Source organism: Emys orbicularis, chromosome 1 (assembly GCF_028017835.1).
Source record: "Emys orbicularis isolate rEmyOrb1 chromosome 1, rEmyOrb1.hap1, whole genome shotgun sequence".
Taxonomy (NCBI): domain Eukaryota; kingdom Metazoa; phylum Chordata; order Testudines; family Emydidae; genus Emys; species Emys orbicularis.
In genome coordinates this window covers 213,847,258-213,872,753 of record NC_088683.1, presented here as the reverse complement: position 1 = coordinate 213,872,753, position 25,496 = coordinate 213,847,258, and the positions used below count along the sequence as shown (strand labels likewise).

At 43.5% G+C, this 25,496-nt stretch overlaps 1 protein-coding gene across 1 annotated transcript in view; it reads left to right on the top strand.

Annotated features, from left to right (window-relative positions):
* Positions 1-9,741: 9,741 nt before the first annotated feature.
* Positions 9,742-25,496, top strand: part of USP9X (ubiquitin specific peptidase 9 X-linked) — a 219,439-nt gene continuing 203,684 nt past the window's right edge. The window contains exon 1 of the mRNA XM_065423841.1: positions 9,742-9,855. The gene's annotated coding sequence lies outside the window, so the exon portion shown is untranslated. The remainder of the gene's footprint in view (positions 9,856-25,496) is intronic.

The following is a 25,496-nucleotide window of genomic DNA, read 5'->3' as shown; positions in this document are numbered from 1 at the left end:
AAGGTGAACTGAATGACCTTGTCAGGGATTTGGAACTACCCAAGAGTAAGGCAGAGCTGTTGGGCTCCAGACTACAGCAGTGGAATCTCCTGGCAGGTGATGTTAGGGTTTCCATGTTCCGTGACCGTCAAAAGGATCTTGTCCCATTCTTCTTCATGGAAGGTGATCTTGTAGCCTGCAACAACATCGATGGTGTGATGGCAGCCCTCAACATCGTTCACGATCCAGATGAGTGGAGACTGTTCATTGATTCATCGAAGACGAGTCTTAAAGCTATTTTACTGCATAATGGCAATGTTTTGCCATCAATTCCAGTTGGTCATGAAGTCCATATGAAGGAAACCTATGACAACATGAAACAACTTTTGAGGTGCATAAACTATGACCAACATCAGTGGCAGCTTTGTGGCGATTTGAAGGTTGTTGCTCTCTTGCTTGGTCTGCAGACTGGATACACAAAGTACTGCTGTTTTCTCTGCGAATAGGATAGTCGTGCAAGAGATTCTCACTACATCACGAAAGATTGGCCACTCCGACAGTCATTGGAGCCTGGGAGGAAAAGTGTTCAGCATCCACCACTTGTTGAATCAAGGAAGATTTTGTTACCACCCTTACACATCAAGCTGGGTCTGATGAAGAACTTTGTCAAGGCCATTGACAAAACACAAGCAGCTTTCAAGTACCTCCCTGGAAAATTTCCAAGGTTAAGTGAAGCTAAGATAAAGGAAGGTGTCTTTGTTGGTCCTCAGATTCGTGAACTTCTTTGAGATGATGCATTTGACCATGCACTGCGTGGCAAGGAAAAGACGGCATGGAAAGCCTTCCAGTTAGTGGCAATAAATTTTCTCGGAAACAACAAGGCAGACAACTACAGGTTGTTGGTGGAAAACCTCCTCAAGGCATACAAAAGCCTTGGTTGCAACATGTCACTAAAGATACATTTTTTGCACTCTCATCTAGATTTTTTCCCACCGAACTGCAGAGCAGTGAGCGACGAGCACGGCGAGCGATTTCACCAGGACATTGCAACAATGGAGAAATGCTATCAGGGCAAATGGAGCCCATCAATGCTTGCAGACTATTGCTGGACAGTGACAAGAGATGCTCCATTTAATGAATACAAGAGACAAGCCAAGAAGCGCCGAGTAGACACTGAATAGGACTAAACTATGTACATAATAGTTTTTTGCCTTTTGTTTCATAATAAATTTTATTTATATAACCCTTTTGCTGATTTTTAAAGTGTTACATAAACAGGATAGGTGAAATATTATCATGTAAAGCAACCATAAACTCATGAAAAGACCTAGGTTTACAATTTATGATTAAAACTCTACTATCTACACAATATACATAGACATAAAATGTAAAAACTTAAATATCTTAGAAACAGTAGCCAATCAGTTGTTTTAATTGTCATATTTGAATTCAGCACATCAAAATACATAATAAATAGCACATTTTATCTCTGAAGCAGACGACTTCTCAAAAATTGTAGACCAGTGAAATCGAAGAATGTTAAATATGGGTTGGGTTTTTCTTTTTTTAAATACCAACACTCCTTTTAAGTATATATATGTCACTTTTTAAAGTTGCATTCCAAATACTGAGAATTTCGAGAATATATTGTGTATATATAAACATGGTATACATAAGGATTTTAACAGGATTCTGATTATTGATGTTCAGAATACTTGAGTTTAGTTTCATGCTTAGTTATCAGAATATTAGTGGAAGGTATTCATATTTGTGCTTAGAAAACTGAGTTCTGATTATTTTTCTGTAGATCATGTTAATAAACCCTGATCTGCATATATCTGTAAATGACACATCTTTTCACACAGAAAAAGGATGTATTTGTCCAGTAAGAAAACCAACTTATTGTAAAATAGAAATTAATGTCCTACAATGTCTTGATATTTTGTGTCATAGGAATAATATATTTAAAAGGTTGTTGAATTACTGAATTAAGAGACAGCACTACACAGTCTTTTGTCTGTGATGCAGTATTTTCCTCTGCTGAATACACTAATCATCCCACTTTCTATACCCTCTTGAATTGCAAGAGAACTGTAAACATTTAGCCATAGGAAATAGCCTCATGTTGAGGGTCAACAAATATATAGCCTAGAAAATTTTGCAAATCCCTGGAACCCTTCTCTATTCAGTCATCATCTTTTACATATACAGAGTATAGGATGTTTACACACATATAAAGAATATGTATATAGACAGCCTGAGTTTGAAAATATCACATATTCACTATTACTGGAAGAATAAAAAAAAGTTTGAGCCTGATTATAATTCCCAAGATGATAACATTATTTCATAACTAAGAGATGTTCTATTACAAATAGGGTGACCACATCCTTTCTGTAGTGGAGGGAGCAAAACTGGACACAATTTTCCAGGTGTGGCCTCATCAGTGCCGAATAGAGGGGAATAATCACTTCCCTCGATCTGCTGGTAATGCTCCTACTAATGCAGCCCAATATGCCGTTAGCCTACTTGGCAACAAGGGCACGCTGTTGACTCATATCCAGCTTCTCGTCCACTGTAATTCCCAGGTCCTTTTCTGCAGAACTGCCGCTTAGGCAGTGGGTCTCCAGCCTGTAGCAGTGCATGGGATTCTTCCATCCGAAGTGCAGGACTCTGTACTTGTCCTTGTTGAATCTCATCAGATTTCTTTTGGCCCAATCCTCCAATTTGTCTAGGTCACTCTGGACCCTGTCCCTACTCTCCAGCATATCTACCTTTCCCCCCAGCGTAGTGTCATCCGTGAACTTGCTGAGGGTGCAATCCATCCCATCATCCAGATCATTAATGAAGATGTTGAACAAAACTGGCCCCAGGACCGACCCCTGGGGCACTCCACTTGATACCGACGCCAACTAGACATCGAGTCGTTGATCACTACCCATTGAGCCCAACGATCTAGCCAGCTTTCTATCCACCTTATAGTCCATTCATCCAATCCATACTTTTTTAACTTGCTGGCAAGAATACTGTGGGATACTGTATCAAAAGCTTTGCTAAAGTCAAGATATATCACGTCCACTGCTTTCCCCATATCCACAGAGCTAGTTATCTCATCATAGAAGGCAATCAAGTTGGTCAGGCATGACTTGCCCTTGGTGAATCCATGTTGACTATTTCTGATCACCTTCTTCTCCTCCAAATGCTTCAAAATGGTTTCCTTGAGGACCTACTCCATGATTTTTCCAGGGACTGAGGTGCGGCTGACTGGTCTGTAATTCCCCGGATTCTCCTTCTTCCCTTTTTTAAAGATGGGCACTATATTTGCCTTTTTCCAATCGTCTGGGGCCTCCCCCGATCGCCATGAGTTTTCAAAGATAATGGCCACTGGCTCTGCAATCACATCCCCAACTCCCTCAGCACCCTCAGAGGCATTAGATCTGGCCCCATGGACTTGTGCATGTCCAGCTTTTCTAAACAGTCCTTAACCTGTTCTTTCACCACTGAGGGCTGCTCACCTCCTCCCCATACTGTGCTGCCCAGTGCAGCAGTCTGGGAACTGACCTTGTCCGTGAAGACCGAGGCAAAAAAAGCATTGAGTACTTCAGCTTTTTCCACATAATCTGTCACTAGGTTGCCTCCCCATTCAGTAAGGGTCCCACACTTTCCCTGACCTCCTTCTTGTTGCTAACATACCTGTAGAAACCCTTCTTGTTACCCTTCACATCCCTTGCTAGCTGCAACTCCAGTTGTGCTTTGGCCTTTCTGATTACACACCTGCATGCTCCAGCAATATTTTTATACTCCTCCCTAGCTATCTGTCCAAGTTTCCACTTCTTGTAAGCTTCCTTTTTGTGTTTAAGCTCACCGAATATTTCTCTGTTAAGCCAAGCTGGTCGCCTGCCATATTTACTATTCTTTCTGCACATTGGGATGATTTGTTCCTGCACCCTCAATAAGGCTTTTTTAAAATACAGCCAGCTTCCCTGGACTCCTTTCCCCCTCATATTAGCCTCCCAGGGGATCCTGCCCATCAGTTCCCTGAAGGAGTCAAAGTCTGCTTTTCTGCAGTCCAGGGTCCGTATTCTGCTACTCTCCTTTCTTCCTTTTGTCAGGATCCTGAACTCGACCATTTCATGGTCATTGCTGCCCAGGTTGCCACCCACTTCTACTTCCCCTACCAATTCTTCCCTGTTTATGAGCAGCTGGTCAAGAGGAGCATGGCCCCTAGTTGGTTTCTCCAGCACTTGCACCAGGAAGTTGTCCTCAACACTCTCCAAAAACTTCCTGGATTGTCTGTGCACTGCTGTATTGCTCTCCCAGGGTGACTGAAGTTCCCCTTGAGAACCAGGACCTGTGATCTGGAAACTTTTGTTAGTTGTCCAAAGAAAGCCTCGTCTATCTCATCCTCCTGGTCTATAGCAGACACCCACCATGACATCACCCTTGTTGCTCTCGCCTCTAAACTTAACCCAAAGACACTCAACAGGCTTTTCTCCAGTTTCATACTGGAGCTCTGAGCAATCATACTGCTCTCTTACATACAGTGCAACTCCTCCACCTTTTCTCCCTGTCCTGTCTTTCCTGAACAGTTTATACCCATCCATGACAGTGCTCCAGTCATGTGAGTTACCCCACCAAGTCTCTGTTATTCCAATCACATCGTAGTTCCTTGACTGTGCCATGACTTCCAATTCTTCCTGCTTGTTTCCCAGGCTTCTTGTGTTCATATACAGGCACCTAAGATAACTAGCCGATTGCCCTACTTTCTCAGTATCAATCAGCAGGCCTCCCCTGTTGCACCCTTCTCCTTGTGTTTCCTCCCGGTATCCCATTTCCCCACTTACCTCTGGGCTTAGGTCACCATCCCCCCGTGAACCTGGTTTAAAGCCCTCCTCACTAGGTTAGCAAGCCTGCCTGTGAAGATGCTTTTCCCTCTCTTAGTTAGGTGGATCCCATCTCTTCCTAGCAATCCTTCTTCCTGGAACAACCCATGGTCAAAGAATCCAAAACCCTCTCTCCAACACCACATGCGTAACCACGCATTTACCTCCACAATTCGATGGTCGCTACCTGGGCCTTTTCCTGGGCTATTTCCCATCTATACTACAGATTCTAAGATGTTTAAACACAGTGGCACGATCACCTTATATCTTTTGTGCAGACAGAAGAAAACATGTCTTTATAACCACTTTTAAGAACCCTTTTTAGCCCAGGTTCCAATATCTATCAAAGTTAAAACATGATACTTGAACATGGTGAAGCTATGCTAGTGGTGGAAACAATGTGCATTTTAGGGAAATGTCAAGTGTAGACTAAGTCTATGAGTTTTAGTTTATGGAGCTGTGCATAGTATAACTGCACAACACAACTTTATTACAAATGCTTTGTTTTCTCTAAAATGACATAGAATACAAAAAACAATATTAATGCCAAGTTAATTTAAAGTGTCAGGAAATGCAAAAGTTCGGAGCAATGTCAGCTCACATATTATTTCTGATTGATAGCTACCTATATAATTTCATATATGATTACATACAAAATCTACACTAAAAAAAACTAAGGATGAAAACTCAATCCCTCAAAACTTAGGAAACGCCAAAATTAAAGTTGCCTATGCTACCTTAATTCAGACTTCTTCTGTGTATGCATTATGATAGTCTTAAATTACATGATGATATACTATTTTTTTCCACTGGCCCCCTGCTTTTCATAAGGATACGAAGGCAGGTAATGTGGTAAAACAGTCCTAGCTTGTACAGTTATATTGAATACTTGCATTGTGTTGCAGCAAGATACATGTTCATGTGGAGACTTGGTCTTTATTTAGATCCCTCCGTTTACAGTGCTAGTTTTGAGAATTTGTGTAGTAATAAAAATGTATAACTATTGAAAGGGATACTGCAAGATAAAAATCTAGTGTATGGAATATGTAGAGTAATTAATTTAAATATCCTTGTTCATAATATATTAAACTGAACATTTTAAACATCTTAATCTTCACTGCTGTCTACTTTTTGCATTTATTTCAGGTTGGACAATTAAACTAGATTAGTCAGTTTCACATATTTATAGCTAGCTTCAGTTTGAGTTTGGTATGCTGACTAGAACAGTGCTGCAGCTTAATGAGTTGGAAACCTTGCAGGGAAATGCATAAATCCTCCTTTTTTTTTAATTGAATTAAAAATGTCATGTAAGAACTTCTAATCAGATTAGGGCTAGTCTACAGGGGAAAACTGTCCAGAATAGCTATTATGAAATAAGCTATTTTGCAATATCTATCCTGGAATCCTGCATGGACACTTTATTATGGAATAAGTGTGCTTTGTGAGCACTTGCTCACCAACTGCTGTCTTCCACCCACCAGTCCTCTTTAATCAATAATTTATCTACTCCCTTATCTGTTCAACTTCTCTTCCATATTAATGTTCCCATTTTGTGTGCAGCACTTATCTGCAGTGCCCAAAAGTCGTCCACAGATCTTTGCATCAGTTGCAACAAAGCTTCATAAAATGAGCTGAGGAAACCAACTCAAAGGATTCTGGGGCACATCTGGGAAGCCCAAATGAACATAAACAGAGGCCTTTTTTTGTTGGTTAGAGTGGAAGAATTGCACAGTCACACAAGACTGTTTTGGGATTTGCTTGTTGAATAGACAGACCCATTGCTATTCCAGGGACCCCTTTTATTTGATGCCATAAATACCTGTCTGTGTTAGCCTATTGTGATGTTTGATTAATATGGCTACAGGCAACTTCCAAAAATATTTTGGAACATGTCTTTTTAAAATGTTTGACAAAGGAGATAAAATATCAAAGTACCAGAAGAAATATGAGCATAATTTCTTTAGCATAAATGCACAACCCCAATTTTGTTTCAATATTTTTGAGACTAGTAAATTACAATAATAAAAAAATTGCATAACACTAGATTTGTGTGCGATGTAAGTAAACTACAATGTAAAATGAGGAAAATACCACCAAAATAGCAAGGACACTGGAAAGTCATGGAGAATTCACATCTGTTGTATAACCCAAGTTGAAGCTTTCAGTTAAATGCAATGACATTTCTATTCCTTTTCTTTGTTAAAGAAAGCCTTCCTTACAAGTTAATGTAATAATCCTGTTTGCTAAAAGTTGCTTGGGGTTTAACAGGGCTATTAGTAGTATCTAATGGTCTTTTGTTGAATTATGCAAATTGAACTGAGGTCTGAGTCCATTTCTTAGTGGGCATTATAAAAACTACCAGTACACCTATCAGTCTGTTTGATGCCATTAGAGGTGCCAAAGACAGAAGGGCATATCGACGGAGTGTCAGTGTAGACACTGGGTTACTTACGTCAATGTTACTGGCTTTTAGAAAAACATCAAGGAGTCTGGTGGCACCTTAAAGACTAACAGATTTATTTGGGCATAAGCTTTCGTGCGTAAAAACCTCACTTCTTAGATGAAGAAGTGAGGTTTTTACCCACGAAAGCTTATGCCCAAATAAATCTGTTAGTCTTTAAGGTGCCACCAGACTCCTTGTTGTTTTTGTAGATACAGACTAACACGGCTACCCCCTGATACTTGGCTTTTAGAAGGCATCCCAGAATGCTCCACACTGACAATACAATTGATACAAGCGCTCCTGGTGAGGTTTTGCATCGCTAACACAAGGAGCAAAGTGCGCGTCCGCGCACACACACACACGTGATTTAGTAACTGGCGGCTGTATGTTGACAAATGTGGTTGACACAATTTTGTAGTGTAGGCGGCCCTAAGATGTGCTTTTGCTGTCCTCTCCAAATACTAAGGGTTGCAGAAAAACACAAGTAGATCAGGAAATTGCACCATAATTCACCCTTCAGTCCCAAGTTTTAAAGACTGTTTACAGGAAAATCCCTGAGCCCAGTCACTATGGGTAGTTGTTGTTTTGGTCTGTACAGACTGCAAACACTGGAGATAAACATTTTTCACAAGTTAGGGTTGTTAGCCCTGACCTCCTGGGCAAATTCCAACTCCTTACATTCTGCATAAAGTTATCCCTGCACTTTTAATTGGATACTGTTGTCTTCACTTCCTGTCCTGAAACTATTAGCATCATATGGGCCAATGCTGTATAACGAGACCGTCAACTTGAAATTTGATCTTTTTTTTTAAAAGGTAAAAGTAGTTTCAGGTACTAGATGTGGCTGAGTTCCATCTCCCTGCCAACTTTTGTGGTTTTTGACTATTTCCTATTTTTAAAATGTGTTTTCTCCCTCCTCTTGCTATATAAAAAGTCCACACAAATGGAGAGATGTGACAATATTGAATTTACTATATTAAGTGCTGTCAAGTAAATAATTGGAGGAAAAAATAGACAAAAATATGTTATAGTAACCTTAAGTGTTACAAGAAAAAAATGGGGGGGGGGGGGAAGGAAAACAGATAAATTTGAGTTTTACATTGCTGATGCCCTTTAACTAATTATAGTGTCTTATTCCAGTAGTGGCTGCATGCAATTAAGGGTGAAGTAATTGCTATGTGTATACCGTATTAGCTTGTATGTCAGTCTAAGGACCCCCTTCTACTGTCTAGGCAAAACTCCATAGTCTGACTCAACTGCAGCATTAGGTCCTAAAGTAGTAACATGCTTTGGGGTGAAGGGTGCTGTATGCATGCATGCAAGACTCTCATGAAAAACGAGTGATGCAGCATGTCTGCATGTACTGTGCCAGGCAGCCCCAGGAAATTGTTTCGCACTGAACTTGTCCCACCCTATTTCTAGCACCCGTGCCAGGGCGAAGTGCAGTGACTGTTTGGGCTGTTATGCGTTACGGCTACTTCTTGTGACCTAAGCCACGGGCAGCCCCGTGCGGCGGAAATGCCCTGAGTCGGCAAACAGCGCTGCTGCGTGTCTAGGCGCTTCTCCATCTCTCCCCGGGCACCACCCGCCTGGGCCGAAAGCGGCCCGTGGCGCCCGTCAATGTGAGGCGGGACTCCCGGCCCCGCGGGGGAGGGGGACGTCAGCGGCTGCGCCAGGCCCCCGCGCGCGCCTGGTCCCGTTCCACCTCCCCCACCCCAGCCCCGAGCAGGAAGCGTTGACGTCATTATCCGGGCTCTCCGCGGCGGCGCTGTTCGCACAGCGGGTCACAATGGAACCCAAACGAGCCTAACCGACATGAAACGGCCGCGCAGCCGCCCGCCCCAGTGAGCGCGGCCCGGCCGCCCCGCGCCCCCTCCCCTTCCTCCCCCCGCGCGCCCCGAGGGGGCGGTGACAGCCGCCAGGCCTGCCCCGCCGTCGGGCTGAGTGACACACGGCGAGGGGGGGTCACGCTGTTTGGGTGGCGGGGCCGCCGTCGCGCTGAGTCGGAGTCTGCGCCGCTGGCCCAGCGCAGCCGGAGCCGCCATATTGCTCAGGACCTAGCGAGACGCCAGCGCCGGGAGCGAGGAACCGGCCGCGCCGCCGTGTCTGTTCTGCTCCGTCCCGTGCACGCAGCGAGCGGCCAGTGCCCAGCCCCTCCCCCCGCCGAACCCAGGCCCCGGTGAGAAGCGCGGGGAGTGTGTGCGCCCCTCCCCCGGGTGTGTGTCTGAGCCCCGGACGGGGCGGAGCGTGCAGGCCCCGGCCAAGCCCCGGGCTGCCGGGCAGGAGCTGGTGACGCAGGAGAGACGCCCCGGCGCCGCTGCCGGAGGGAGCCAAGCGGCCAGGCCGGGATCCGAGCGCGGGCAGCTCCGCACAGCGCCGCGGGGCCCGGGAACGGGCAGCCCCCTCCGCCCGCCGGCTCTACGCCGAGTATGACTCGCTGCCCTGCTGGTTGCCTGGGATGAGACAGCCCCCGGCGGAGCATCGTCTGCAGAAGCACCCAGGGGGGGAGTGGGCCGCGGCAGCAGCGGGAGAAGAGGACACCGTGCGGGGGTGAGCATAGGCCGGGGCAGGGTGGCGAGGAGCGGTTCGTGTTGCAGCCAGTGGCCGCGCTGAGCGCAGGGAGGCGCAGGCTGAGCGGTCCGTGGCCCTGGGGGACGGGGCTCCCTGGGCTGGGTGGGGAGCTGGAGGCCGCTGTGTTATGGCTGTGGGGGGAGGGGAGGTGACGGCGCCGCCGCCCCCGCAGTCCCCGGCGTGTGTCCGTGTCTCGCTGTGTTTTGGAGCGTCAAGGAAAATGGCTGACGGCGTCTCATCCTCTCTCCGTCCTGTGCGGGGCTGCGAGGCGGGCTGGAGGGAGCGCACCCACCCTGGCCCCTCGGGGAGTTTGTCCGCCGGGTGGCCCCTCCCTGGACTGCTGGGCTGAGAGGGGCTCCCCGCAGAGCTGCACCCGCTTTTACCTCTCCCGAGTCTCGTTTCATTTCACACCAAGCGCCATTACTGAAGTGGAGTGATTGGAGCCGTGTAGGCCAGGGCTACGCCTGGAAATAAGGCCCTACTCAGACTCTTCCCCCAAATCGGTGTGAAATCCAGCAGCACCAGCTCACTCCCACCCGCTGTAAGCGTTATTAACACGGGTGCAGGCGAAGTGTGTCGCTCCTGTAGCTCCCATTCCTAATAAAACTGTTTCTATGTGGAAAACGGCCTTCTCCCTTTATGCCCCTTTCTCTTTAGTTCACCCTGTTAGTTCTCCAAAATGACAACTTAAGACTTTCCAGTTGTTTATTTTCACCAGTGTTAAAACTTTACTTTGAGATTAATAACTGAGGCAGGGCAATTGGGACATAATTTGTAACATCTAGGCCATCATTTCTTAATGACAATATAAAAGGTAATTGAGGAGATGACCACAGGAAGGTCTCTCCCCCCCCCCCCCCCTTCCCCCCCGGAGTTATCTAACTACTATTCTACCTCACTTTTGGCACCATTGTCTGCTTACAGTGAGGATGTATATGAAAAATCCATACTAACAGTCTTTGTTATTGCCAGATAAACTTGTTTCTATATAAATGTCATAGCAATGTTCTAGGTTGTAAGGTGCCATATTTAATTTGATTATTGTTCAGGAATCAAGTTGTATATTGAATGATCATGTGGCAAAAATTAATTTATCAATATAAAAATGTGTGTAATTCTAATTAGAATTTTGAAAGGACTAAAATTCTTTATACAAATCAGGTGTGTATTATGGTTCTCTCATGCGTGTTGATTTTGTCTGCAAATTGTTTTAAATCCTTGATCCTGATATTGGGTTCAGTGTGGGCGGACCTTTGCATCTGAGCAAAGACCCCTGAAGTCATTTTGGGTATGTGCAAGGATCTGCCCATATGGACCTAATTGGAGGATTGAGGCCTACATTTTTAAAACCTGGCTAATTTTATTTTTTTATATATCTCTATCTGTCTATCTATATATAGTGCTAAATATGCTAGGAACACTTGCTCTGGCAAACTGACTTGCAGGTTTGTTTGCCACTGGGCCTCTTATTATCCGTTTGCTAGCTAACTACAGTTGTGCTGGGCTATGGGACTGGTGGTAAGTTTTGAGAGGATTGGGTCTTTGCTGATTAGCTGGCTGTAGTGTCATGTCTACCTTGAGAGGTTATGGGTAACAGATTAGCAGTTATCTACAAATTTCAAACTGCTAGCTACATCCTGGATCTTTTGGGTGCTGCTTATGATAAAATGGAACATGTAGGATGAAGCCATCTATTTCAGCAAAATCTTAATCCTACTGTACATTGATTTTGAGGTTTTTGTTAAACATGTAATGATGTTTATTTTCAAGGCAGCAGCACCATTTGTTTTCTCAAACCAGAAGAACACAGCAGTTTTCTCGGTCGTATTTCTCAAACATTAAAATTATTTCCCTCAATTGCAGTATTTGGAGCAGGAGAGTAAAGTCCAGCTGCGCTGGATGTCATGGATACTTAAAAAACAACAAGGAGTCTGGTGGCACCTTAAAGACTAACAGATTTATTTGGGCATAAGCATCCGAAGAAGTGAGGTTTTTACCCACGAAAGCTTATGCCCAAATAAACCTGTTAGTCTTTAAGGTGCCACCAGACTCCTTGTTGTTTTTGTAGATACAGACTAACACGGCTACCCCCTGATAATGGATACTTAAAGATAGCTCTGAATAAAGACGTAATCAGTATAATCTAGAATGAACTGCAGTGGAAGAACCTTGAACATCTAGTTATGTGAAAAAAGGCTCTAGGTTAAAAATAAACCCATAAGTTTGCATCACTTTTTCTTCTACTTTTTCAGTTTTACCTTATGCCCTTTCTATCATCATGCCTCTTCATATAGTCTTTTTAAAACATTTCCTTTGAGCAACCTCTGTCATCTTACTATTTCCAGCCTGCTGCTTCATGTTTTTGTGAATTTACTCTTCTGGTGTTACTACTTCCTATTGAACTGACAGGAAGGGCTGCTTCTGTAGGTACCAATCAATAAGGGCAGTGGGAGCAGACCATGTGTGTCTTTTGCATCTTTAGACACCACCCCCTTTAGAAGTGTTTTGTTTCCTATATTAGTGCATTCATGTTTGAGGATACCCCACAGTGTAAAGCAACCCCTGTTTCTATTAGAATCATAGAATATTAGGGTTGGAATAGAGACCTCAGGAGGTCATCTAGTCCAATCTCCTGCTCAAAGCAGGACCAACACCAACTAAATCATCCCAGCTAGGGCTTTGTCAAGCCCTTATGTATCCAGTCTTGTCAGTCATGTATTGTATTGAAAATGCTGGAATTGTTTCAAAGAAAATGAGAAAAGATAAGTAAATAGCCACTTGAGGAACTAGAAATGCCTACAGTAAAGAAACCATAGTAGTATTCTCTTGCAGAGGTTCTCAAGTCTAAATATGCAGTTCATTTAGGGCTTTTCAAAATGTCAGATATCCTGAGTAAAACTGAATAAGAATTTTGTTGTTGACTGTGATAAAAATAACTTTTAGATATACATCTACTTGATTATTGAGAATTTTTCTTCAATAGTCATGGGAACCTTTCCCCCCCCCAATATACTCAACTGTATTTAAAGTATTATTAGAAATTAACAATTACATGGATTTCAGGCAGTATAGCTATTTTTTTCTGAAAAAGCGTTTGTTAGCTGATAAATAGAATTAAAAATTGCAGTATCATTTTGAAAACATTTTTACTGATAAACTTAAATCTAATTTAAAATTAAATTACTTCCTTCAGTCTGTTATGATCATATTTTTAAGGAAGAAACAATGCTTTTATCCTTACTTGCATTCTAAGGAGCACTGAAATTGTTATGCAGAATCAGACCAGTGGTCTATCTGATCCAGTATCCTGTCACCGACAGGAGTCAAAACCAAATGTCTCTGATGAAGGTGTTAGAAACCCTAATGGGGAATAATTTGCACACGGGGAAAGTTTCCTCCTATCCCTAGTAGTTAGAGATTATAAACGTGAGGGTTTGTCTCTTCCAAAACTCTTTTTAGTGTTTACTCTTATAATTTGGGATGCTACTGTTAACATCCAAGTGCTTAAGTGAAAATTCTTTCTGCTGTTCAAGAATCACTATTTTTCTAGGAACATCATGCTTTGGAAATATCTGCTCTTCTTAACCATTAATTTGATTATTGGGTGAATCCTTAAAAATGTAGTACATAATAGTTGTATTGCTCTTGTCATATTTGTTTTAAATTTAGGGGCTAAAGTTGTAGTTCAGGTGTATTATGTGAACTAAATTTGAGTGGTTGGACATTATTTTAGTATCCTAGAAGATGGTATATCTTTTGCAAAAAATAATCTTATGTACCTATGGTACTGGGTTGTAGTCTTTCTCCTTTGTATTTTAGTGTGTCATCTAACATTATAATGTAATAATACACGCAGACTTACTGAGGAAGCAGTAAGGGTTGCTACGCACAATGTACCTTACACAAATCCAGACACAAGAAAAAGTTAAGCCATCTAAAGCAGTGGTTCTCAAACTTTTGTATTGGTGGCCCCCTTCACATAGCCTCTGAGTGTGACCTCGCTTATAAACTAGAAACACTTATTAATATATTTAACACCATTATAAATGCTGGAGGCCAAGCGGGGTTTGGGGTGGAGGCTGACAGCTCGCGATAAGAGGGAAGGTCCTCTCATGGATTGGTAACTGGTTAAAAGGAAACAAAGGGGAGGAATAAATGGTCAGTTTTCAGAATGGAGAGAGATATAGTGGTGTCCCCCAGGGGTCTGTATTGGGACCAGTCCTATTCAACATATTCATAAAGGATCTGGAAAAAGGGGTAGTGAGGTGGCAAAATTTGCAGATGGTACAAAACTACACAAGATAGTTAAATCCTAGGCAGACTGCAAAGAGCTACAAAAGGATCTCTCAAAACTGGGTGACTGGGCAACAAAATGGCAGATGAAATTCAATGTTGATAAATGCAAAGTAATACACATTGGAAAGCATAATCCCAACTATACATATAAAATGATGGGGTCTAAATTAGCTGTTACCATTCAAGAAAGAGATCTTGGAGTCATTGTGGATAGTTCTCTGAAAACATCCACTCAATGTGCAGTGACAGTCAAAAAAGCAAACAGAATGTTGGGCATCATTAAGAAAGGGATAGATAATAAGACAGAAAATATCATATTGCCTTTGTATAAATCCATGGTACACCCACATCTTGAATACTGCGTGCAGATGTGGTCGCCCCATCTCAAAAAAGATATATTGGAATTGGAAAAGGTTCAGAAAAGGGCAACAGAAATGATTAGTGGTATGGAACGGCTGCCATATGAGGAGAGATTAATAAGACTGGGACTTTTCAGCTTGGAAAGGAGATGACTAAGGGGGGATATGATAGAGGTCTATAAAATCATGACTGGTACGGAGAAAGTAAATAAAGAAGTGTTATTTACTCCTTCTCATAACACACGAACTAGGTCACCAAATGAAATTAATAGGCAGCAGGTTTAAAACAAAAGGAAATATTTCTTCACACAACGCACCGTCAACCTGTGGAACTCTTTGCCAGAGGATGTTGTGAAGGCCAAGACTATAACAGGGTTCAAAAAAGAACTAGATAAATTCATGGAGGATAGGTCCATCAATGGCTATTAGCCAGGATGGGCAGGGATGGGTATCCCTAGCCCCTGTTTGCCCGAAGCTGGGAATGGGCGACAGGGAATGGATCACTTGATGGCCCCCGTGTAATAACCTCATGATCCCCTGAGGAGTCCCGACCCCCAGTTTGAGAATCCCTGATCTAAAGGTATGTCTACTCTGCATCTGGGAGCAAGCCTACCAGCCTGGGTACAGAGACCCATGTTAATGGGTCTCGCACTAGTGCTCTAAAAATAGCTGTGTAGATGGTGCTTTGATATTGCAGGTTGGCCTGGTATTTGGGCTCTGAAGCCCCCTTGGCCCCTAAGGCTTCAGAGCCTAAGCTCCAGCCAGAGCTACAACATCTACCACAGACCATACACCCCTTGTATGCAGAGAGGGTGGCTATAAGGGTGATGGAATGCTGCCATTCCTAGGTGGCAGTACTAAGATTGTGGTGCATAGTCTGTGATATAAAGTATGTGCTTGTGTGTGGTGATAACATTATGTGATTTGTATTAGATTAAAAGTTCAAAGGTTGAGTTCTTTTGGGTTCTGGAATTACTTAAAAATTACCACCAGACTTCTCATATTTTAATCTTGTAATTTTTTTCTCCCATGGATATGGTGACATTTAAAACTTTTTTAGCTTTGATATAATATTGTCATAATGGGTATAACCGCCTTTTTAAAACAGCTGTACTTTTTGACCACGTTCCTGAACAGAGCCATGGTGATAGCTTTACTTGGGAATGCGATTAAAAAAGGGTTTCCAACTATGCTTGAATACAGAATCATGTTTTAACTTGGGTGGGACAATTTTGTTCTAACTAGGTCCTCTGATGCAGTTGTCTCTTAGTGTGGACAGGGTTTCTGCATTTGTCTATTTGTCTTAATTTTACCTTCTCAGAACTTTGCTTGTGGAATCCCTGGGAGACTTCAGGGATTCCCCCACACCACATGCTTGTCATGCTTTTCCTGTAAGTAGAATAAATCTGGCTTAGTGGCCTGCTGGATGATTTGTCAAGTTGGATGTCAGTAAAGGTATAAGACAGCTCGGGTACGAGCATCTAACATGGGGTGAGAGGAATAAATTAAAAAGGTGACAGCATTCCAAAGTGGAATCTTTTTTTTAAAGGAAGTTGATTAACGCACCAAATTCCAGTTACGTTTTTCATTGTGAACTTTACTAATTCTTCTTTGTACAAAACAATTAATTTTACTCTCGTATTTCAGAAAGTTCAGTTCTGAGCTGCTGGATAGGACTTGCTATCTTGTCTTCTGGTTATTGACACAAATGTTTGGGATGATAGTAGGAATTCAAACATTGATGGAATAAAACAAAAATCTTACATTTTCATACTTGCTTACTTTGGGGAAATTCCTTGATTGTATGGGCTTCTTTTTCACTAGGTTCTGGACTGTTTTTCCATGGTACCTGAAGTGTAACAGACAACTGCATTTCTTGTAGACAAATGGTATCTTTTGCAACTAGCTGAATATAAACATTGATAGACCTGGAAAACTGTTTGTATTTACAAGTTGATCTAATATGACCTCCTTTGATGCACAAGGCATATATAGTAAAACCTGCCTGAGAGAGACCAGCTGTTATGAGCAACTTCTTGCAGAGGCCATGGAATATGACCACTGTCTGCTGTGCAAAATTTGAAGAGAGACCACGTCTTACAAGTGACCACTTTTGCTAACTCTGATGAGTGGTCGCCCTTGGCAGATTTTACTGTACTTTGCATTATAGATCCCCTAGGCACTGCAATCTTGTTGACACTTAAGCAGATGCTTAACTTTATGCACATAGCTTCAGTAGGGCGGGAATAGAGTAAAGTACATGTATTTGCCGTATGGGAGCTTTAATATTCTAGGTCAGTTATTCTCAAACTTTTTGGGCTCAGGACCCATTTGTAAATTCTTACGGCTTATAGCGACCCAGTAAATAGTCTGGGGGTGGAGGCCCTAGGGCAGGGGTCCCCAACACGGTGCCCGTGGGCGCCATGGCGCCCCCTGGGGCGTCTGTGCGCCCGCATACTGGGCGGTGGACAAGCGTCCGCTGAAATGCCGCCGAGAAGCAGTGTCATCCAGAGGTGACGCCGCCGAATTTCGGCGGCGACGCCTCTGGATGACACTTCTACGCGGCGGCATTTCAGCGGTGACGCCTATTGACGTTGCCGCTTGTCGACAGCATTTCGGCGGATGCTCGTCCGCCGCCATGGTCCTCCGTGGCTCGTCGTCTGGCGCCCGCCAGACAAAAAAGGTTGGGGACCACTGCCCTAGGGTAATTTCAGTCAGATCCTGCCCCTGGGGGTGAGAGGGTGGTCTTGCCAGCACTCACCCCTCAGTGGCGGCTCCTGCAGCCCCTGTGCTGTGAGGCTGGTTGGGCTGGACTTGGCTTGGCTCTCTGCTCTGGGTGTTGCAACCACTGGGGTTGCAGTGCCACTCAGGTTTGGCCCCGCCCACCTAACTGGATCAATTTTGTATGAGTGGAGTTGTGATCTGGCTCATGGGCTTGCAGTGCCACTCACTCAAATTTGGCCTACCTGGACTCCTGTCATCATGATGCCTGGACCAAACCTGAGTGGTGGTGAGATAACAGAGGTTGCGGTGCCTGGAGCAGGGAGACGAACCTGGCCAGCCCTGTGGGACAGGAGCCACAGGAGCTGCCATGTGACCCTTTGAAACGTTCTGGATACCCAATTTTGGGTCTCGAACAGGGATTCTCAACCCATGGGTCTTGGTAACTGTAAAACAGCAAAAGGGTGTGTGTGTGGGGGGGGGAGGGAGCTGAACCTCATTAGACTTTCAGATTCTTTGGGAATGTGTAGAATTATCTTGAAATAAGATCCCTCTTTTATCAAAGACAGAATTTTTGAGGTGGGTTTCCCTCAACACTGTGACACAGTATAGAAGTTCTAGAAATGTTGGTTGGACTTTAGGTTATTGATCCTTTTGTACTAGAAATTAAACCGCTTACAAGTCTGTGGAGGGGAAGCCTCTTCTAAAAATTTCTCTATTGGTTTTCCATAATAGCAGTGTAAATTATACAATGAGAAATGTTACTATCGAAAGATATTGGCATCTCAGTATGTTTTTTTTATATACTAGTGGTTATTTTTTCTAGTTTCTGTTGTACCAATAAAATATTTAGCATATTTTAAACAAGTTTCATCAAACTAAGTCCATCCATGATTTTTAACTTAATAAAAGAAAGAAAAAGGGATTATTGGAAGATTTGATTTAGTCTATCCTTTTACAGGGTTTGGGGAGTGAAAACACATTAGCCTAAAATTTTGTTAAAGCATGGAATCCTAGATTTAGGCTATTGATGTTTTATTTGTCATTTGCAAGAGTGAAGAAAGTGTTAGTCATTCATGACTTGAACCTTCCTTTTTATCCAGTTCTGGTAGGTGTTTGGTTGTGATAATTTTCAGTCATTTAAAAACTGGCATAGTCCCAGAAAATATAGACAGTCTGGAGCTTGGCTGGAAATAGGATAGCTTTGTCCAGAAAAATCAGTGATTTGATCTGCTGTTTTAAGCACAAATTCTGCACAGATCTCCATATGGGTGGACCCCTGTGGCACGTGATTAACTTCAGTGGAACCTTAAATTTCAAAATGCTAGTTCTTGCATTTTAACTTATATTTTTCTTTAAATTTATTATCTTTTCTGACAGTAATGCTTTAAACTTTTTTCTGAGCAGGGTAAGGTGTTACTGTCAGTTTTCGTTAATACCTCAGATGTCTCTTGTACTTTTTTCCATGGTCCCTGCAGAGGCGGATTAAGATATATTAGGGTCCTGGGCACAAAGAACATTTGGGTTTCCCACATGCCCCCCCGCCATTCCTTCCCTTCCCCTCGAAGGCCCCGGAAGCTGGGCCATGGTATGAGCTTCCCAGGGAGCCTGGGCCACTGTGGGGAGCCCTAGACCCTCCACCTGCCCCTGGGGGCAGGGACAAGGTCTTGGGGCTGTTCTTGTGCCCCCTAACCCCCAGCCTAAAGTAGGTGCAGGGTCTGGGACTCCCCACAGCTGCCCGGGCTCCCTGGGCAGCTCTTACCACAGCCTAGGGAAGTGGCTCTCAAACTGTGGGGCATGTTCCCATAGGGAGGCATGGAGGAACGTTTGGTGGGATGCAGCAGGGCCCAGCCCTACCCCCAGCTCCACTCTGTCCCCACCCCAGCCCTGTCCCTAGGCCCAGCTCTGGCTCTGCTCCTGGCCACCCTGCCACTCTCAGCCACCGACTGCGGGTCCCAGCCCTGGCTCCCAGGGATGAGGGGGGCGGACTGGGTAAGGGGGAGGTGTGACTGAAAAAGTTTCGGGACCCCTAGCCTAGGATGACCATACTTCCCATTTTGGTCCCAGATGTCCCAACTTTTTTTTGGCAAAACTGGGCATTTGCTCTTGCCAGCTGATCACCAGTGTTACTAAGGCAATTATTTCTCATACTAGCTACTTAAGCTGTCAAACTGCCAAGGCCATGTCCCCCCCAAGTCTCACACCATGTCCATTTTTCTTTTTCTTTCCCTATGTTGTACTCTATCTCCATCACTATTTTTTCTCCCTCTTTCTCTCCTCTCCCCACATCTGGTCAGAGCAGGGCTTAGCTGTGGTTTCCAAAATGGTGCGGAGCAAGGTTTGTCCTTGCCTGTTTGCACTAAATTATGTTCAGCGCCAGTTCAGCTGCCACTGTTACCCACTGATGACAACAAATTTCAGTAATTTTCTTGGTGTAGACAAGGCTTATGATGTTGACTCCTTCTGTGACATCGGGTAAACCATTAATTCCTTTGCCTTAGCTTTCCTGTCTGTAAAACTGGGAAAATATGGCTTGGAATTTTGATCAGTATGAAAGACGGGAAGAGAGGGGCACCGGGTGGGGTCCAAAACAAGACCTTTGTTGAGAAGTCCCGCCTGCAGTTGCCGAGATTACTTCCAAGATGCTTTGACCTTGCTCAGAGGCTCCATCTTTAATAGCCTCTTGCTAGTAGATGTCTGAATTTGAAGATCCTCTTCCTTGTATGTTGGAAGGGGGAATTTTTTTTCTTTTCTCCATCTTTGCCAGCACTCCAGCCCCGGTGTCTTCTGACTTTGAGTGGCGGTCTTTACTAGTGTCCTCCTGCCCAAGAGTCTTGGCTGGTATTGCTTGGTAGGAGGATTCAGAGAAGTCTCCTAGTAGATCCCTGGCTTGGCCTCCACTTTTTTGTATTGTTTCCTCTTGGATAGTGCTTGCTTCTGCTGTTGCTTACAACTTCCCCCATAACAGCAAGTTTCATTGCTGCCTAGAGATAGCTGAAAAGCAGTAGTGAAAATGACCAAAAACTTGTTAATTTCACTGTGTTCCTCCTTGACAATGCAGTGAGTAATAGCAGAGGCTGTCTGAATACTCAGACTGCATTGCTTCATCCTCAGTTCACACTTGGAAGGTTTTTACATAACTGTATGGAGTGGGGACTTAATTTTTAAAACATGAAAGGTTAGATTCTACAGAAATTGAGCTTAGATCTCCCTTCCCCACTTCCAAGTCACTAGGGAAAGCATCTCCCCAGAAGTGAATAGATTTTTCTTTTCTTTTCTCCCAACCCCGAGCATAATACTTCTCACATGGGTGATGAGGATTAATTAATATTTGTAAAGTGTTTTGAAGTTCACAATTATATTTTATTCTTGATACACTTTTCTTCCAAAGCTTGCAGTTTGCATAGTTGGGTTATCTCTGTTTCACAGGTGGGAAAGCTGAGACAAAGAGACGCTATGTAACTTGTCTATTGTTAAACAGCAAATTATTGTCTGTTGGACCTAGAGAACTCTGGTCTCTTGACTCTGAGCCTGTGCTGTAGCCACTAGACTACAGTTGCTCTCTAGGTGGATATAAGACATGCAGCCTGATTTTTTTTTTTCAGAGGTGAAGAGCGACTACATCTCTCCTTGAGTTCAGTGAGATTTGCCAAGCACCTCTGAAAATCAGGCTAATGTGAGCTGAATACTGGTGTGTGAAGTGTATAGTCAGGAAAGGATCTCAACTTCCGCTTCTTACTATGCCAGCTGACTTTAGGATAACTGCAATGATTTAAGTATTTAAAAAAAGACTTTACAGTTCTAAAATTATTTAAATTCTAAATGAAAATTGCTGCTCAGAAGTCAGAATTCTTCCTCAGTCCAACTCTTTTTTTGTTTTGTTTTTTTGTTTAGTCTAATCTGGTAGTGATGTGTTTGGTAACAGAACAATAAGAACTAATATCTAGTTCAAAGTAATATGGTTCATTTGGGAAAATTCTTATCTGTTAATGTTGGTGCTGTTTTGGCTTATTTAAAAAAAAAAAAAAGTCACATTTTACCTGAACTTTTAGTCCTTCAGTTTTATGGGTGTTAATTTTGTGGAGCAAACCACATGTATAACTCTGTTTTTTGTTTTTGTTTTCAACTTTGACTCTTAAGTCAAAAATGATTGTGTTGTACAGAAACTGAGCTAGTCAGTGTCTTCCAAGAGGAACAAATACCTAATAAATATACCTTTTTTTCCAATCAGTCGTCTTAATTTTGGTGGGTAGGAGCTGCTCATGTTTACTTCTACAGTAACTCTTACAATCTAAATTAATCTCTCTCCAACCAGATTTAGTATAAACTGTTCCTAAACTTCAGGTCTGCTCATCAAGACTGCACAACTTGGTGCTGAAGTTTAGGGATGTGTTCACTATGAAGATGCTTGATCTTTATATACATAGTCTAATACAGTAGTTCTTAAACTTTGGGCCACTTGCTGCAAAAATCCGCACACAGTTGTGGCCCATGTAACATACTCAGGGCCAGGTGGGTAGTGTGGATGCGGCCCACATAATACACACAGAGCTGCATGTGCGGCCCCCAGTGGAAAATAGGTTGAGAACCACTGGTCTAATTTTACAGTTTTTGCTCACTTGTGAGGCTTGCAAAAAAAGATAATTGGGGTCCTGTGAGTCCAGGGGTTCTCAAATTTTTGTATTGGTGACCCCTTTCACACAACAAGCCTATGAGTGCGACCCCCCCATATAAATTAAAAACACTTTTTTTTTAATAATAAACACTATTATAAATGCTGGAGGCAAAGCGGGGTTTAGGGGTGGAGTCTGAGAGCCATCCAGTTTGAGAACACCTGTGTTAGTACAGTAGAGACCCATTTATGTGCGGATGTCAGGAGTCAAGCCGTCACGACTGTGGGTTAAGAGGGCCATGCTGAAAAAAGTGTCTATGATTCACTTAGAAAAAAAGCCGTTATTTTCTGCTCTTTCATGCTCGCATTTTTTCTTTCTTATGAAGTCTGTCATTCGTTGCAGATGAATGATTTCGATATTTTCCGCGTTTTGCTCCTCCATAAATCTTACAACAGTTTCTACAGCACTAAGGGCTCTGTGGACGAAATTTTGACCTTTTCAACGACATCCTCGTCGTCGTCATTGTCATTTAGGCCTGCATTATTAGAATTCTCGCCATCACTTTCGTGGTCCGCCGTAGCCTCGCAGCCCATTCAGAATTTCTGTCTGAGGAAGAAATATTAAGTTGGGCAATCTTCATCCATCTCCAGCCACTCAGTTATGATTTCTGACGCCATATCCAAACTAAAATCTTTTATCATTTGAAAGAGAAGTTTACCTTTATCCTCTTTTGTCTGCGTGCGTGTTTGTAGGACGTCTTCTTCTGAAAATCCTTCAAAGTCTGGCTCTGAATCAGTGCCACTGCTGGAATTTTCTGAGTCTGAGCCATCTTTGACAGAAAAGGCATCACCGAGAGCCTTCATCCAGCAGTTTTCAATGGACTTTTGTTTTACTCCGATCCAAGCTTTTTTAACTAAATAAATAATTTCCTTCATGTTTAACTGTTTCAGGAATTCGGAAATGCCTGAAGACATGCATGACACGATCGCTGAAATCAGCTCCCGTTGATGATTGTTTTTAAAATTCTGAATAATGCCCTGGTCTAAAGGTTGAATTTTTGATGTTGTGTTGAATGGTAGGTATAGCACTCAAATTTTTCCATCGCTCGATACCAGTGATTCGGCTGGAGGATGGGCTGGACAATTATCAAGTAGCAAAAGTGCTTTGGCTTCGAGTTTCTTCGACCGCAGATGCTTACGAACAGCTGGAACAAAGCTGTTGTGGAACCAGTCGTCGAAAATGTGTCTCGTCATCCTAGCATTTTTGCTGTTAGCGTATATTACTGGCAGTTTGGCTCTATTGAGGTGATTAAAGCAGCGGCGAGGGTCATGAAAGCGGCCAACGAGAAGAGGGGTAAGCTTATGGCTGCCCGTCTTATTACTACAAAAAAGAAGAGTCACACGATCTTTTATCTTTTTAAATCCAGCTGTTTTCTTGTCTCGTAATTAAAGACTAAAGTCTTATCAGGTAGCAGTTTTGCAAATAAAGCTGTTTCATCACAATTATAAAGTTCTTCGTGGTAGTCTTCATTTTGTAAAATAGATTTTAACTCGGCGGGAAACGCGTTCGTGGCCGATTCATCGGCTGATTGGCTTTCTCCAGAAATCGATACCTGCGCTATGCTATGACACTTTTTAAAACGACTTATAAACCCCTTGCTGGCTTGGAATGATTCATCCTCCATTACATTTCCAAATTTTGTCGCTTGGGTTTGAAGAATTGGCCCACTTAGCGTCATTCCTTTCAGCCTTTCCTGAGCAAACCACGTGCGCGTGGCTTTGTATGTTGTGGGTTTTGCTGAATAGCGCACACGTTTTTGCGTAAGCCCCACGGCAGAATCAATATTTTGTACAAAGCCATTCAGTTTAGATTAGTTTTTTAGCCATCCTCGGAGAGTAGATTCAGCAATCCCAATATCTTTTGAAACTTTGGCCTGGGTTTCTCTGCTGTTTACTCAATCTGTTGCAGCTAGCTTTTCTTCTACAGTGTAGGAATGCTGCCATTATATTAGGCCTACGGTTAAAATTTTCTAATGTAGTATATATATTACTATATAACTACTATATATTATCTCTCTCTCTAGTGTGACAATGACTAAACGTGCGTGATACTACTTTACCAATATCGGTAAAGACGTACAACACGTTTCCGCTCTGCACTTCCTGTCGGTTTCTATGTCAGTGAGTTAGTGAGCAAATCTGTAGTGCTACATAGCAAGTTCCTGTACCGTGTGTTAACAAGTCTCGCATGTTAAATAGGTAGCACTGGGAGGCATGGCGCTACTGCGCTATAAGCGGATTCGCGCGTAAACAGGTCTGTACTGTATGATTTTGAAAACTGGCACAATAGCTATAGAAAAGTTTTAGAAAACTGGTTTTCTTTTTCTCTTTTTTTTTAAACAAGCCATGGCTATAACTTTTTTCTTTTTAGGTGCCTATAGAAGAATCAAGTTACTTTTTTTATTTAATCAGATCTAAACTGTTTAGTTACGCTGTTAATTTTTTTAAGTTTAAGGAATAGTAAAAATTGAATTCTATATGGATCTGATAGAATTACTGTGAAGTCTTTCATTTGAGAGACAAGGTGGGTGAGGTAATATCTTTTATTGGATCAACTTCTGTTGGTAAGAGAGAGGAGCTTTTGAGCTACACAGAGGTGGTCCTCAGGTCTGGGAAACTTACTGAAAACATGGTCTTACAGTGGAAACTTACTCAGTGTCATAGCTAACTATCATTGTTCATTTTCTCCCTCACTACCTTTGAGTTTTTCCTTCTTCCATTTGGTCCATTGTCTTTTTTTTCTCCCTTTCTGTCACAGAAAATTGTGGTGTTGTTGTTGTTGTTTTTTTTAATTAACCAAAGCATCAGATTCTTTTGCTTTTCTCTTCCAGTTTTACCACTTTTAACCTGGGGTCTTCCTTTGCTCTTATTCCCTTGTTTTTCTCTGTGCTCTCTCATCTTTGTATTTTCCTCATGTGGACTGGGCTGGGCAGGGTTCCTGGCCGTGGGGCTAGTGGGCAAGGCCAGGTGGGCTCATGGGGGTCATGTCCCAGGAGTCTGCCCCGCTCCCCAGTGCGGCTCTGGCTCCAAGCGGTCTCTGCTGCCTGCCACCTGTAGGGCCCCACCTACCTCCCTAGGGTCGAACCATTGGGACGGGTGCAGAGGCCGGTCTGGTCTTGGCCAGTGGGGGGGAAGGGGAGGAAGCGCGGGGGGCTCAGCCAAGCCCCACCAGGCAAGTGGGTCCTGAGGGAGCCCAACCCAGGCAGGCCCTGCTCCCACTCTGACCTGGCTGATTGCGCCACTCCTGAGGGGCTGGAGCAATTCCCGTCCTGGGACTGGGACTGGCTCTGGCCATGCTGCTGGCTCAGCCCAGCAGACACGGTCACCTCCCAGCGGGGCCAGTGAGTGCAGCAGGAAGGCGTGGAGGAGTGGGTCTCTGGAGGGGTTGTGGGGGTGTGTGTGTGCTGGGCAGTGAGGGGGTGGGGACGCTGGGCAGTGGGGGAGGTTTGTGTTTTGGGGCACTGGGAGGGTCTTTGGGTGGGGGGCAGTGGTGTGCAGGGTGCTGTGTGGTTGTGGGGGCATAGGGGTGTGCAGGGGTCTCAGCAGTGGGATGCTGGGCATAGGGGTTGGGA